We start from the raw sequence: 13,855 nt of genomic DNA on the forward strand, positions 1-13,855 counted from the left end.
GCCCCAAGCACTGAGGATGGCTCCATGGCCTCTGCCTCAGGTGCTAACTGGGTTGCTGAGCAATGCAGCAACGCCCCAGATGGGCAGAGCATCACCCCCCTAGTGGACTTTTCAGGTGGATCCCAGTTGGGGTACATGTGGGAGTCTTGTCTCTATGCCTCCCCTCCTCTCACTGACTAAAAAAAAAGAAAAGTTCTGATATATTTGACAGAATTATAAATCAGTGGAGTATTAATCAAAAGGATCAGATCCTGGAGGTCATTTCACACTGGTGACTTTTACTTATACACCAACAGTAATGTAAAATATGAAATATTTTTGATAAATTATTAGATATCATGTTGGAAGAAAAGTTCAATTGATTTGGGTTAATCATAGTATATTGTTTCTACACCTAAACAAAACAAGGAAAAAGGAACTAAATATCATAAGACTATGGTATAGCTCAGCCAGCTCATTATTTGACTAAAGTAGGTCTCATGCCAGGAGTGACAACCAGACAAAGAATAAAGGTTGATTTATTCTCCCAATTATATTTATAAGAACATATCTGTGCAGTTCACATTATATTAGAAAATGAAGCTACAAATATTTTAGAAGGGAAAATGCTCTAAGTATAGTAACAGTTGATTTATCAGTTATCATTGATGGATGATTAACTTGGATAAGTTAATTTTTTAGGTAACTGAGGAAAATCCATTTAATCATTAAACTTTTTAATAGTAGAGTTGGAAATTTTCTAAAATGTACTTTCTACTTCACTTTTTCTAGATTATTTAGGATATAATTTTAACCCTTTTTGTCATTTTAAGAACATCAATTCCTATCGTAGGGTGCTAGTCAGAAATCCACCCTCGGGGCTACTGAGAAATATATATACATATTGCCTATTTATTACGTGATCCTACATTGCTATGCTTTTTTGAGTTATGTCTGTTTTTCACAATTTTTCTGTCTTCCCTTATAATCAGCTGCCACTTTTTGCTCCTGTCTTGTGTGCCTGCCTCCTGCACTAGGCCCCTAATTTGCTGCTTCTAATCTGCTGTGGATTGAGAAACCAGATTGCCAAGCTTGCTAAAATTGTGTCTAAAATAAGAGTAAGTAGACTGAAAGAAGACTAAGGGTCTTTTCTGTCAGTAGAGTGCATGGAATTTGTGGAACCTGTTTGGCTGCTTTGCATACTTTGTTTACCTCTTAGTTCTTTCCTAAGAACTTGCTAAACAAACATTTGGTTGTATGTATGATTATCGTGTATTTGAAGTATTAATTCAGTTTTTATATATTGATGTTTCTAGGATTCTCCATTAATGAATTCAGCTATAGAAGAAAATTTGACTCATCTTTGTGTAAATTATTGTGTATATTTTAGGAAAATGTTAAATATTTTGTTCTAATTATTCTTAGCATAGTATACAGACTTAAAACTTAAAGCATTGTAAATGTAATTTCAACTCTGTTCACCAAGATTTATATTCTAGAACTGTTGGTTTGAGACTAAACATGCATGGCTAATTTAGTAAGAACTGGGTGACTGAATTTGGGAAGGAATGAATCATTCTACATACCTGTTTTCGAACTATAGAAATGATTCTTGAAAGTATAGTCTTCACAACTGTTTTCTATAAGAGTTTAAAGCAAGCATTAAAATTTTTTGGAATAAGTTTTTAAGGAAATCTTTTTAAAACTTATTATGCATTGCTGTCTTAAAGAATATATGAAATACATTTTAATCTTTTTTATGTCAAAATAGTCATTATAAACAAGTTATTAATTATACTGTGATAGACTAATTAGACATTGAGAACTATATGCCCTTTACTAAATGGCTCCATTCTGCTATGCTTTTTTTTGTTTTCTTGTCTTTGTTTTTTAATAGTTCTAATGCCTCCAGTTCATATTACTGCTTGCTTAAGTGTGCCTGTAACAACAGCCTTTCTCCATTCTCATGATGCTTCTTCTAGTCTGCTTTGGTTTTGAAAACAAGGTGACTATGACTGCTAGAATAATGTGTAAAGTCCCAAAAAACAGGATTATACTTAAGTACATAAATTTTGTGACATCTGTTACTTTCGCACTGTTTCATTGCTATCTTGGAAATAAGTGAAGTTACTAGATTAGATACCTGCTCTCAAAATAGAAGAGCTTTCATTGTACTAAAGCAACCATTTTATTTTATTTTTTTTATTATTATTTTTTTACAGAGACAGAGATAGAGTCACAGAAAGGGATAGATAGGGACAGACAGATAGGAATGGAGAGAGATGAGAAGCATCAATCATTAGTTTTTCATTGTGACACCTTAGTTGTTCATTGATTGCTTTCTCATATGTACCTTGACCATGGGATACAGCAGGCCGAGTAACCCCTTGCTCGAGCCAGCAACCTTGGGTCCAAGCTGGTGAGCTTTTGCTCAAACTAGATGAGCCCACGCTCAAGCTGGCGACCTCGGGGTCTCAAACCTGGGTCCTCGGCATCCCAGTCCGACGCTCTATCCACCGCGCCACTGCCTGGTCAGGCACCATTTTGTTTTTATACTCTATCTTCACTGTATTTCTGTCCTCTAACTTTTTGGTTCCTACTAAAACCAGTCCACTTAAATTAGCATTTTCTACAGTACTTTCTCATTGAATTGGATACCACGTACTGGTATCCATATTTCCTTGGGGAAGTTGTTTTTATTGATGTTTTAGAGAAGTATATCTTCATTTCCAAAACATGAAGTAGGTTGAGCCCTGGAAAATAGGAAAAGTTTATTATTGATATTACAGAAGACAATTTTTTTATTCAATTAATTGTATGTTAAATGTTTGCCAAAAGTTATGTGTTGGATCTAATGATATTGACAGATATCTAAGTGACTTTCTCACTGTCATTCTATATTTTGCATGTTTAAATTACCATTTAATATGTTAAATAATTTTTCTCTTTTGAATGAAAAATAAACATAAAATTTGCATGTTAATGTTTGTTAGTAAAATTCCAGTCTGTCTAGAAGGGGATAATCTAGTATTTAAAAGCATAGCTTTACCAAAAGTCTGATTGTGTTTTAGTAATCATGTTAAAAGCAGTCTACTTATTTTATAGACATGCCTCAAAGTCAGCTTTCCATTATTCATGTTACTGAAAGGGAATTATGATAAAAATAATCATTAACAAAAATAGATAATCCAAAATAGATTCTTGAATTGAGACTGCATTACAGAATAGACAGTCATGATATCAAACTCAGGTTGGTGGCACAAGGAGAAAAATTCTCTTTATGTAATAAAAGTGATTCTACTCATTGTAATTGCTGCCAACCAAAAAAAGGATGAATCTAGGATTCACCTATACAAAATCTTAACATGAATAAGGAGGTGACTATATAGATATCCTAAAATGTGTGATAACTTAAAACACAAATAGTATTTTTAATGCTCTATTTTAATATATTTTAAATGTTAGCAATTAGTTTCTTTTACTCACATTTACTGAATTTCATTTGGTAGATAACAAACATGTTACTGCAATTGGACAGTATTTAAATTGTGTGTACTTCTGCTACACTTTAAAAGTGGGCATAATCTATGAAGTATTATTGTAGAAATATATTTCTTCTCATAGTTATATCCTGATTTTCTCAAAATAAGGGATAATATGACTATTTTAGACTTGAGATTTTTCACTTTTATAGCATTTCCTAAAGGTTGGCTACCTAAAATTAGTTTATCATTGAGCATTTTTTTCCTGAAACTGAACATGTCTTTTATAAGCTTAGTCTTTTATAATATTCTAAGAAATTACATACTACTTTCCCCTCCCAAGTAAATTCTTAAATTAACTATATTTCTAAATCAAAGTATTTTCTGCACTCTAGTACACCAACCTGTAGTACCTTCTGTTCATACTATGACTTAAATAATGCTTACTCAGGCACAGTACTAGAATCTGGCAACATACTGAAAGCTCCAGAAATGTTATACCTATTCCTAAAAGATTGGTGTATGTGGTCCTCGTACAGCCCTGGAGGTTCATACGAGTGAAAAGCCCAGAAGTCTACCTGAGCTGAAAGCGCTCCCAAGAAGTTTGGTTTTGTTTGGGTTTGTTCTAGGTATGGTCCCAGGGATCCCAGATCAAACCAGGCCCCTGGGCCTATCCTAGAACCAACCTAAACTCGCGCATCATTCCTGGACCGTCAAGAGTAAGAAGACTGAAGATAACCTGAGGTTTACTAGACATTCTACAGTTCACCAAGACTCACTTCTTTTTGTATGTGTGCCTCAATTTTCACAAGAATTGGGTGGTTAATCCTAGAATTAGATGACAATGGATAACAAGATAAAGTCTTACCAGACATTGACATAGTAATTTATCACAACAAATGTGGTATATAATATGATTATTATTAATTGCCAGTGAGGGGAACTATACTTTTATTATTGGATCTCTATTTTTAGGTTAAACAACTTTGCCACCAAAAACATAAATTCTTCCCCAAATTAATGATTTCTTTCTTTTTGTGTGTGAAAGAGGGAGAGACAGAGAGAGGGACAAATAAGGACAGACAGACAGGAAGGGGAAGATGAGAAGCATCAATTCTTCGTTGCAGCTCCTTAGTCTCCTTAGTTGTTCATTGCTTTCTCATATGTGCCTTGACCAGGGGGCTGCAGCAGAGTGAGTGACTCCTTGCTCAAGCCAGTGACCTTGGGCTCAAGCCAGCGACCATAGGGTCATGTCTATGATCCCACGGTCAAGCTAGCGACCCAGTGCTCAAGCCAGCAACCTCAGGGTTTTGAACCTGGGTCCTTTGCGTCCCAGTCCACGTTCTATCCACTGTGTCACTGCCTGGTCAGACCAAATTAATGATTTCTGTTCTAGTTTTTCTCAAAGACTTTCTATTGAACAATATTATATAATCTAATTAAACTAGTTGCACATAGTTTCTGAAAGGCATTAGTCTTGGCCTTCTGGCCCCAATGCTAAGTAACTTTAAACTCTCTTTCTAGAGACGGCCTTTTTCTTTTACTCTGTTATTGAGTCTACCATATTGTTTTGAGCTTACTTTTTGAGGTTCAGATCTGGGAAGAACCTTAGCATCATTTGTAGACACACCATCCCTCATTGAACTCCTTGTTTAGAATCTGCTGTGTTTGATGAAAACAAACTAGGATGATAGAGTGGAAATGGGCTAATGCCTCACATTCTACCAAAGGATTCTGTAAAATAAAATATTTACTTAGTTTCTTGATTTTCGTTCTCTGCTGCTCTGGATTTTTTAAATATTCTGACCTCATTGATTCATTGCATGATCTTATATCAAACTGTGACATTGCGCCCTGGCCGGTTGGCGTCAGCCTGGCATGTAGAGGTCCCAGGTTCGATTCCCGGCCAGGGCACACAGGAGAAGCGCCCATCTGCTTCTCCACCCCTCCCCCTCTCCTTCCTCTCTCTCTCTCTTCCCCTCCCTCAGCGAGGCTCCATTGGAGCAAAGATGGCCCAGGTGCTGGGGATGGCTCCTTGGCCTCTGCCCCAGGTACTGGAGTGGCTCTGGTCGCAACAGAGCGACGCCCCAGAGGGGCAGAGCATCGCCCCCTGGTGGGCAGAGCGTCACCCCCTGGTGGGCGTGCCGGGTGGATCCTGTCGGGCGCATGCGGGAGTCAAAAAAAAAAAGTGACATTGCTACATAGCCACATACATGATTTTATTTAATTTGAAGGACAGGATTTCTGAGAAGTATTGAAAAGGCACCAAATCCAAAGGTCATGATACACATTAAAAATGTATACTTTTGGTAATACTGGCATTTCTATAGATTTAGACCCTGTTTGAAATAATTGCAGACTAATCAGGGACTCCACATGTGAACTGTAGACTAATCAGGGAGCCAAAACCTGTACTATTCCTTTAAGCCCTGCCACACTGGAAAAACTGGGTCAGCGGTTTATCCATTAAAATAGGACTGAGCTCATTCTGAGGAACTCAACCCTGACATTAATTCTGTATTACATTCATTACAGAGATGCTCCATCCCATGAATTCTGTTATTTTTTTGCCTTTTAAATCCTATATATATTTACCCTTCTCTTTTAGTGCTTTCCTTTTTTGCAAAGTGTTTTTCTGTTTGCATAAATCAAAACACTGTACATATTACTATTTGTATATTTCTTTTGATAAAACAGTAGAATGGGTCTAATGATATTTGTTTGGACTTTGATTCCTTTTAAAGTCAAGGAATTTAAATGCTTTTGTCTTGTAAATTCACTCTTAATTGATGCTTTAATTCTTCTCATTTATTTTTCTCTAATGAACTCTTAAAATTAGATAGGTGAGCCTTATATACTGACTCTTACAGAATTTATGACTTTTTGTACTCACCCAATGTGAAAATATTCTAACATCAGTAATCTCGTATCAGGACACTTACCTGTGAGCATAGTTAACTATATTTCTTGACATAGCCAGAAATGCATGAGCCCATCTTATGTTTATGTACAATAAGTGTTTTCAGTATTTGGGAGGAGCCTTTGCACTCTCTCTTTTAACATTGTTAAATGTGAACACTGAATATAGGAATTTATGAACTGTCTTAGAGAGTTCAGGCTTGTTTACATAGTAAGCTTCTAAAGTCTACCTTCACTTCAGATACATTTGGAGTGTTAAGCTATATATTTTTAAATATCATTAGAAAATTTCCTTTCAGAGATACTATAATTTTAACTTTTTGACTGCTTATGTTTTATATGAAACTATATTACTTCTACCTGATGACTTAAGATTAAATCCTTATTTAACAATACTTTCTTTGATAGCTTTATGAATTTTATTGTATTGAATTTTTGTCATGTTTTAAATGATTTTATAAGAAGCCTATAGTAGGCTTGTATATGTCTATATTATTGTTGTTCCTCTTAAACTTAAGAAATCTCTAATAAAATCTGTATTTCTTTGTATCTTTTTTGTGTGTACCTTTTTTATTCTGGCGTTTGCAATGTGAAATAGCTAAGGTAAAATTCTTTTTTTTTCTGTCCCTATTTTTCTTCTCTTACCATTTTTTTTTCCAGAATTTGTCAATATACCCACAAAGACAGCAGTTGTCTAAGAAAGCCTTGGATTCATTAGTCTAAGTTTTGTTTGGTCATTTACATGCCGCACATGATCATTTATCAGAGTGAAAACAGCAGATTAAGTTTGAAAGCTCCATTTTCTCCTTTCAGAGTGACTGTCAGCCATTGGATACACTCTCACTATGTTATATTTGTTGACTTATATCAGTGGTCCCCAACCCCTGGGCTGCAGACCGGTACCAGTCCATGGGCCATTTGGTACCGGTCCGCAGAGAAAGAATAAATAGCTTACATTATTTCCACTTTATTTATATTTAAGTCTGAACGATGTTTTATTTTTAAAAAATGACCAGATTCCCTCTGTTACATCCGTCTAAGACTCACTCTTGATGCTTGTCTCGGCCACGTGATACATTTATCTGTCCCACCCTATAGGCCGGTCCATGAAAATATTTTGACATTAAATCGGTCTGTGGCCCAAAAAAGGTTGGGAACCACTGGTCTAGATTATTCTAAGGATTTTAGCCCAAGAACTGAAGAAACAGTTGTCATGTACTGAGATGAGGCACCCAGTGAGGTTTAGATGGAAATTGAGCTGACTTGGGATAAGTTAAATATGAAATACTTAATAATCTTCAGGTGGAAATGGTGAATTGGCAGTTGGATAGATAAGTCTAAATCAGGGGTCTCAAACTCGCGGCCCGCGGGCCGCATGCGGCCCACCGAACAATTTTGTGCGGCCCACAGACTAATCCACGAAGTTCAAAATATTTTGGATAAAATTAAGTAAGCCTAGGGGCCTACTTGTATTTTTCATTTCTCTAGCATCCTAGCTAGATATTAGCTTAGTTAACAGCAGTTGTGATGCGAACTACAGTTTCTGGTCGTTTTGTGACACTGAGTAAACTGCATGTACGATTGTGCTTGTTGTACTGATTTTTTTTTGTTTTCAACTGCAGTGAGAAAAGTGTTGCGTAACAGTTGCCTTTTGTAGACCTAGTGCGGCCCGCCGAATGGCTGTGATCTTGCTCTGCGGCCCACATGCTGAGTTGAGTTTGAGACCCCTGGTCTAAATTAAGAACGAAGATCCAGACTGGGAGATGTCAGCATTTTGGGTGGCATGTAAAGTGATGAACATGAACACACACGCTCGAATCCTAATTACTACTTCAAGCAGCATAATCCCCTGAGTCTGCACTTAGTGTAATCATCAGATTCCTCTAAGACAGGCATCCCCAAACTACGGCCCGCGGGCCGCAAGCAGCCCCAAGGCCATTTATCTGCCCCTGCCGCACTTCCAGAAGGGGCACCTCTTTCATTGGTGGTCAGTGAGAGGAGCACTGTATGTGGCGGCCCTCCAACAGTCTGAAGGACAGTGAACTGGCCCCTGTGTAAAAAGTTTGGGGACCCCTGCTCTAAGAAGTTGATTAAGTGGGCAATTAATTCCCCTGTGCGTTGTTTGTTCACATTTTAAAACTGGTCATTTCTTTAGACATTCTCCCTCATGCCACTGTCCTCACATTTAGATTTCTTATTACTCACGATGTAGGCGTGAGAATCATTTTTCTTTTTTTTTTTTTCCTTTTTTTAATTTTTTTATTTATTCATTTTAGAGAGGAGAGAGAGCAAGGAGAGAGAGAAAGGGGGAGGAGCTGGAAGCATCAACTCATATGTGCCTGACCAGGCAAGCCCAGGGTTTCAAACCGGCGACCTCAGCATTTCCAAGTCGACGCTTTATCCACTGCACCACCACAGGTCAGGCGAGAATCATTTTTCAAAGGCACTTAGTAAACTGAAAAGATATTCTTTTCTAGTTGTCAGATCCAGTCCATCCAACTTTATCTGGTTGACTATGGTGAGAGGTTAAATATTTAAACCACACCAGGTATACAAGGAATTAAATTGAGTGAAATTGACTTTTCTAAACAAATCAAGCAAACAGACCCTGATTTGCTCTCTAATACAAAATATATTAGCCTTGTGATGACCAACTATTGACACAACGACTAAATAAAACCAAAGAGATCCTCACTACCCTCTACGGTGCTTATCACTTAACCTTAATGAAATGTCCCAGGACACTTCCAGACAAAAACTCAGTTGAGACTAGAAAGAGAGAATATGTGTTAGTAGATTAAGTAGAAATCTCCAAAGTACCCTCCTAAAGCTTCTACAGAAAAACAAAGAGAAGACAGTTTTCTGCCCTATCTGCCCAGGTACTATATTCCAATGCTGCCAAAAAAACTTTATTTCCCCCATTTTGGACTATGAGTCAGGAAACTTGGGTTCAAATCTCAGCTCCTCCCTTTAGTTGTGTGATCTTAAAGCTTCAGTTTCCTTGTATGTAAAATGAGAACAACAACATCACCTCAGAGGATTCTGGCCAGGATTCGGGGAATTAGTTATGTGAAAAGGGTATATGATTTTCCGAAGATATTTGGGGAGGGGTGTCATCTAGTAGTCATCTTTTTGTTGGGGAATTGCTGCCTTGTAGAAAAGCCTGGGGACTTGTGAAAGGCTGGGACAAAGATTTGGTTGATAAGTAAAAGGGACAAAGCAAACTAAAAATGGCTTCCAGATTCCTGTTGGAAAGAAAGGGGAGTGTTTATTTCACTCAGTCAAAACAATACAGCATGGGGCAAAAGTAGGTTTATAGTTGTGGGTGCTGAAACAGAGTGTTTTCTTGTATTATTATTTATTATTGTTGTAAGGTATTTTTCCCCACCGAAAAGGAAGAAAGGAGGCCGGAGCCATGAAGTGTGGAATAATAAAAGGCTTAAGTACAGAGCGCTTCCCACCCGACGAGGTTCTCTGGACCCAGAGGGCAGGGCTTAGAGAAGTCGCAAGGATTAAACCATGTGAGGGTTATTTAAAGGGTCTCTAGGGTGGCCAAGCTAATATGATGTGGTGAAATCTCACTGGCTGATGGAGGTGTTGCTCTTTTCCAAAGGGCTCCTGGGAAGTTTCTTTTGGCTTGCTTGGTTGTGGGTGGTCCTAGCCAAAGTTCCCGGGCCTGACCTTTCCCCATTATCCACCGACCTTACATTCTGACCTTTTGTGTTAAATAGAATAAGGGCGCTGTTTATTCGTCTGGCTACTTCCTGCTGATTAGGAGCATTGTGGGGAGGGGGAGATTGGAAGGTGGTGGCTTTGAGGGGTGTCAGGAAGAACATCTGTTTGGCCGTGAGTTGAGAAACTTTGCAGATGTGGTCCTGTAAGGATTTTTTAAAAAGAGGAAGATTTGTAGGGTCCAGCCTTTTGGTGAGCTGGAGATAGATGGAGTCCAGTGGTTCTGGCTGCCAAAGGTCCTGTATGGAGGCAAGCTTGAGGCAAAACTGCATGTCAGGAATGTAAAAAGGGGAAAGGAAAGGGTCACATCCATTCCCATAACTGAGACCCGTGAGGGAACTAGAGGTCCAGAGTGTGATGGCAAAAACAGAGAAGGTAGCCCCCGTGTCCACAAGATATGCGATGGATTTACCCACTAGTTGCAGCATACGCTGGGTTCTCTGAGTCCAGGCCGTGTCCTAGGAGTTTAAGTGATGCACCAACCTGGCTGGCTTGTCCTTCCATTTGGGTGGCTTGTCCTCCACGTAGAGGCACTGAGGAAAAGCCTGTTTCCCAAAAGGGCAATGGCTCCACCAGTGACCGGGCTGTTTGCAGTCAGGAAAGTGCTCAGTGGGCAGCTGCGGGCGGGGGCCCTGCCAGGACCAGTGACGTTGCTTGCCACACTTAAAGCAAGCTCCTGGTGGGGATTTTTTTTTTGCAGCTTGGATTTGGGTTGGGCACTTCCAGTGCCTTGCCTCTGTTGCTCTACTGGCCTCAGGGTTGCCACAAGAGCCTGGGTTTGGAGTATTACCTTCTGCTGCATGCTGGCCTGGTGAACAGCCTTGGCCTGTTTCTACTAGTTGGGACCATTAAAAACTTTAAATACCGTGTTCACAGATCCCGGATAGCAGTTTGGGGGTTGAGAATAAGAGGACGGGGGGCTTGTGGAGAGCCCGGCACCCAGATCCAGAAGGAAACACGCTGGAGCCAAAGGCGGGACAGGGCCAGAACTTCCTGTAAGAAAATTGGGGTTGGACATCCTGAAAACCGGTGTAAGAGCCAATAGTAGGTGGAGAATGGCCTGACGGAGGAGGGACTTAAGAACACAGTGGAGGCCTGACCTGTGGTGGCGCAGTGGATAAAGCGTCCACCTGGAAATGCTGAGGTCGCGGGTTCGAAACCCTGGGCTTGTCTGGTCAAGGCACATATGGGAGTTGATGCTTCCAGCTCCTCCCCCCCTTCTCTCTCTCTGTCTCTCCTCTCTCTCTCTCTCTCTCTCTCTGTCTCTCCCTCTCCTCTCTAAAATGAATAAATTTTTTAAAAAAAGAAGAAGAACACAGTGGAGAAGGGAGGGGCCCCTGGATGGCAAGGGAGGAGAAAGAGAGACTGGTAGTGGTGAATAAGAAACAGGATTTTTCAAAAGGAGGGGAGGGGGCTCTCAGAGGGAAGAGACCAGAGTGAAGAGGTCCGCAGAGGGACCAGAGAGAAGTCCCGAGAGAGGGGCGTCCCCGGGGGTCAGACAGGAGGGAGAGAGAGTTGGGAGTCCACGGAGAAGGAAAGATCAGGAGTGGAGGTTTTAGGTGAGGTTTCTCTGGCCAAAAAAAGGGCTTGCGTGGTGGAACAGGCAGCACAGAAATTAAGGACGGGCGCGTGAATAATTAGAAGCTGTGAATGTAAGGGATCTCCAACCAGCTCCCAGCTTTTTTGGCAATAGATAAATTGATGAGGGTGTTAAAACCGAAAGTCCCTTCAGGAGGCTAACTCAGTGGGTTCTGTGGCCTGGCCACAGCGGAGAAGAACAGTTTCTTCTTCTTTAGGGAAGGAGATTCCTGTGCCCCCACAGTTGCCTCAGTCCTCGGAGTGGTCAGAATTGAGAACTGGTATCCCAAAACTCAAGCTCTGGCCACGAACGAATAAGGTAAAGTGGATGTGCTCGAAACTTCTCCATGGGCACACACAACCTCGGAACAGAAAAGACTTCCCTGAAGTAGCTATGGTTTCGAACAGGGAGTCTCAGAGGAAGGGTGGCTGGAGGCAGGGGACTTACCGCACCGTGCGCTGAAGTGGGTGGAAGGTCAGAGATCCTGGTTCTTTCTCTGAGGGGACTGGGAGAGGAGCGGTCCTTGCGGACTTCATCTCTTCCGGGTTTTCAGCACCAAAATGTAAGGTATTTTTCCCCGCTGAGAAAGAAGGAAGGGGCCGGAGCCACTAAGTGTGGAATAATAAAAGGCTTTATTGAGTACAGCATGCATCTGCCCCACAAGGTTCTCTGGCCCCCCGGGGGGGGGGGGGGGCAGGGCTGGGCTCAGAGAAGTCGCAAGGCTTAAACCATGTGAGGGATATTTAAAAGGTCCCTAGGGTGGTCGAGCTAATACGACGTGATGAAATCTCACTGGCTAATGGAGGTGTTGCTCTTTTCCAAAGGGCTCCTGGGAAGTTTCTTTTGGCTTGCTTGGTTGTGGGTGGTCCTAGCCAAAGTTCCCGGGCCTGACCTTTCCCCATTATCCACCGACCTTACAATTGTATTTTCTATACAAACGATTAAAAACTTACTTTTGCCCCACCCTGTAATTTATTGATAGTCTACTATGGTTATAAGCACTCTGATGCAAAAATGAACAAAATGGACAGAGTCCCTGCCCTAAGATGGGTGTCATATAATAGAGTCGTAGATGGATAAGATGCCAACAGTAGTGAGGAGTGCAATGAAGCAAGTAAAACAGGTTAAGAAGTGGAGTTTGAGAAGGGCTCTTTTGGAAGAACAGAAAGGGAAGGCCAATGAGGGGGTAACTTTGTCTAGAGACCTGATTATGTTCAGGGTCTGATCCCTAATCAGGGCACATGCAAGAATCAATGAATGCACAAATAAGTGGAACAACAAATAGATGTTTCTCTCTTCCTCCCTTCTCTCTAAATCAATAAATTTAAAAAAACTTTTTTTAAGAGAAAGACATGGGGAGGAGAAGCTTTTAGGTCAAGATGCCTCTACTAAATATTTGAGGGAGATATTGAACTGGAAAAAAGAGGAACCTGGAGTTCAGGACAAACATTGCACATCAGGATACAACTGTGGGAGCAATCAGTGTATTGACATTTTGTAAGACCACAGATTGGGTGGGAGTATCTAAAACAAATGTAGATGAAATCGAGAACAGACCTGAAATGAGCTACTCATATCTCTTCCTAGAGGCCAAGAGCCATGACCCACTCTTAATCCCTTAGTTGCATATAAAAATCACTGAAGCGTATACTTAAAAACAGATACTTAGGGTCCACTCAGCTCTACTAAATAAGAGTCTCCAGGGGGTGAGGCTTGTCGTTTTTTTCTTAAAGAGCTTCACAGTCAGTTCCTGCTATCAGCATTGCAGAGGCCTCCCTGATCCCTTGCCCTCCATGGGAAAAGCAGGTTTTCTGCTTTTGCCTTGGCTTCTCTTGTGGCTTGCCTGTCTTGGTGAGACACCAATAAACAGATGGCCCACCAAAAAAAAAAAAAAAAAGAAAAGAGCTCCACAGGTGGACAATCAGGAGGTTTAAGGACTACTGATTTAGGAAAAGGTAAGGTGAAGAGGGAGCGAGAAGCTGTGGCTCAAGTAGTACCGAAAACAATAGACTAGGGGCCCAACAGAGAACCCATTAAAACACACACACACACACACCATCCCCACCCCCACTTCTCTACCACCACCATTACATACTGAGCTCCATACCCATGTGTGAGTATAACTCCTTTTTGTGAAAATACTAATGATGACATATAACAGTTT

The sequence above is a fragment of the Saccopteryx bilineata genome, chromosome 1, assembly GCF_036850765.1.
Source record: "Saccopteryx bilineata isolate mSacBil1 chromosome 1, mSacBil1_pri_phased_curated, whole genome shotgun sequence".
Lineage (NCBI taxonomy): Eukaryota > Metazoa > Chordata > Mammalia > Chiroptera > Emballonuridae > Saccopteryx > Saccopteryx bilineata.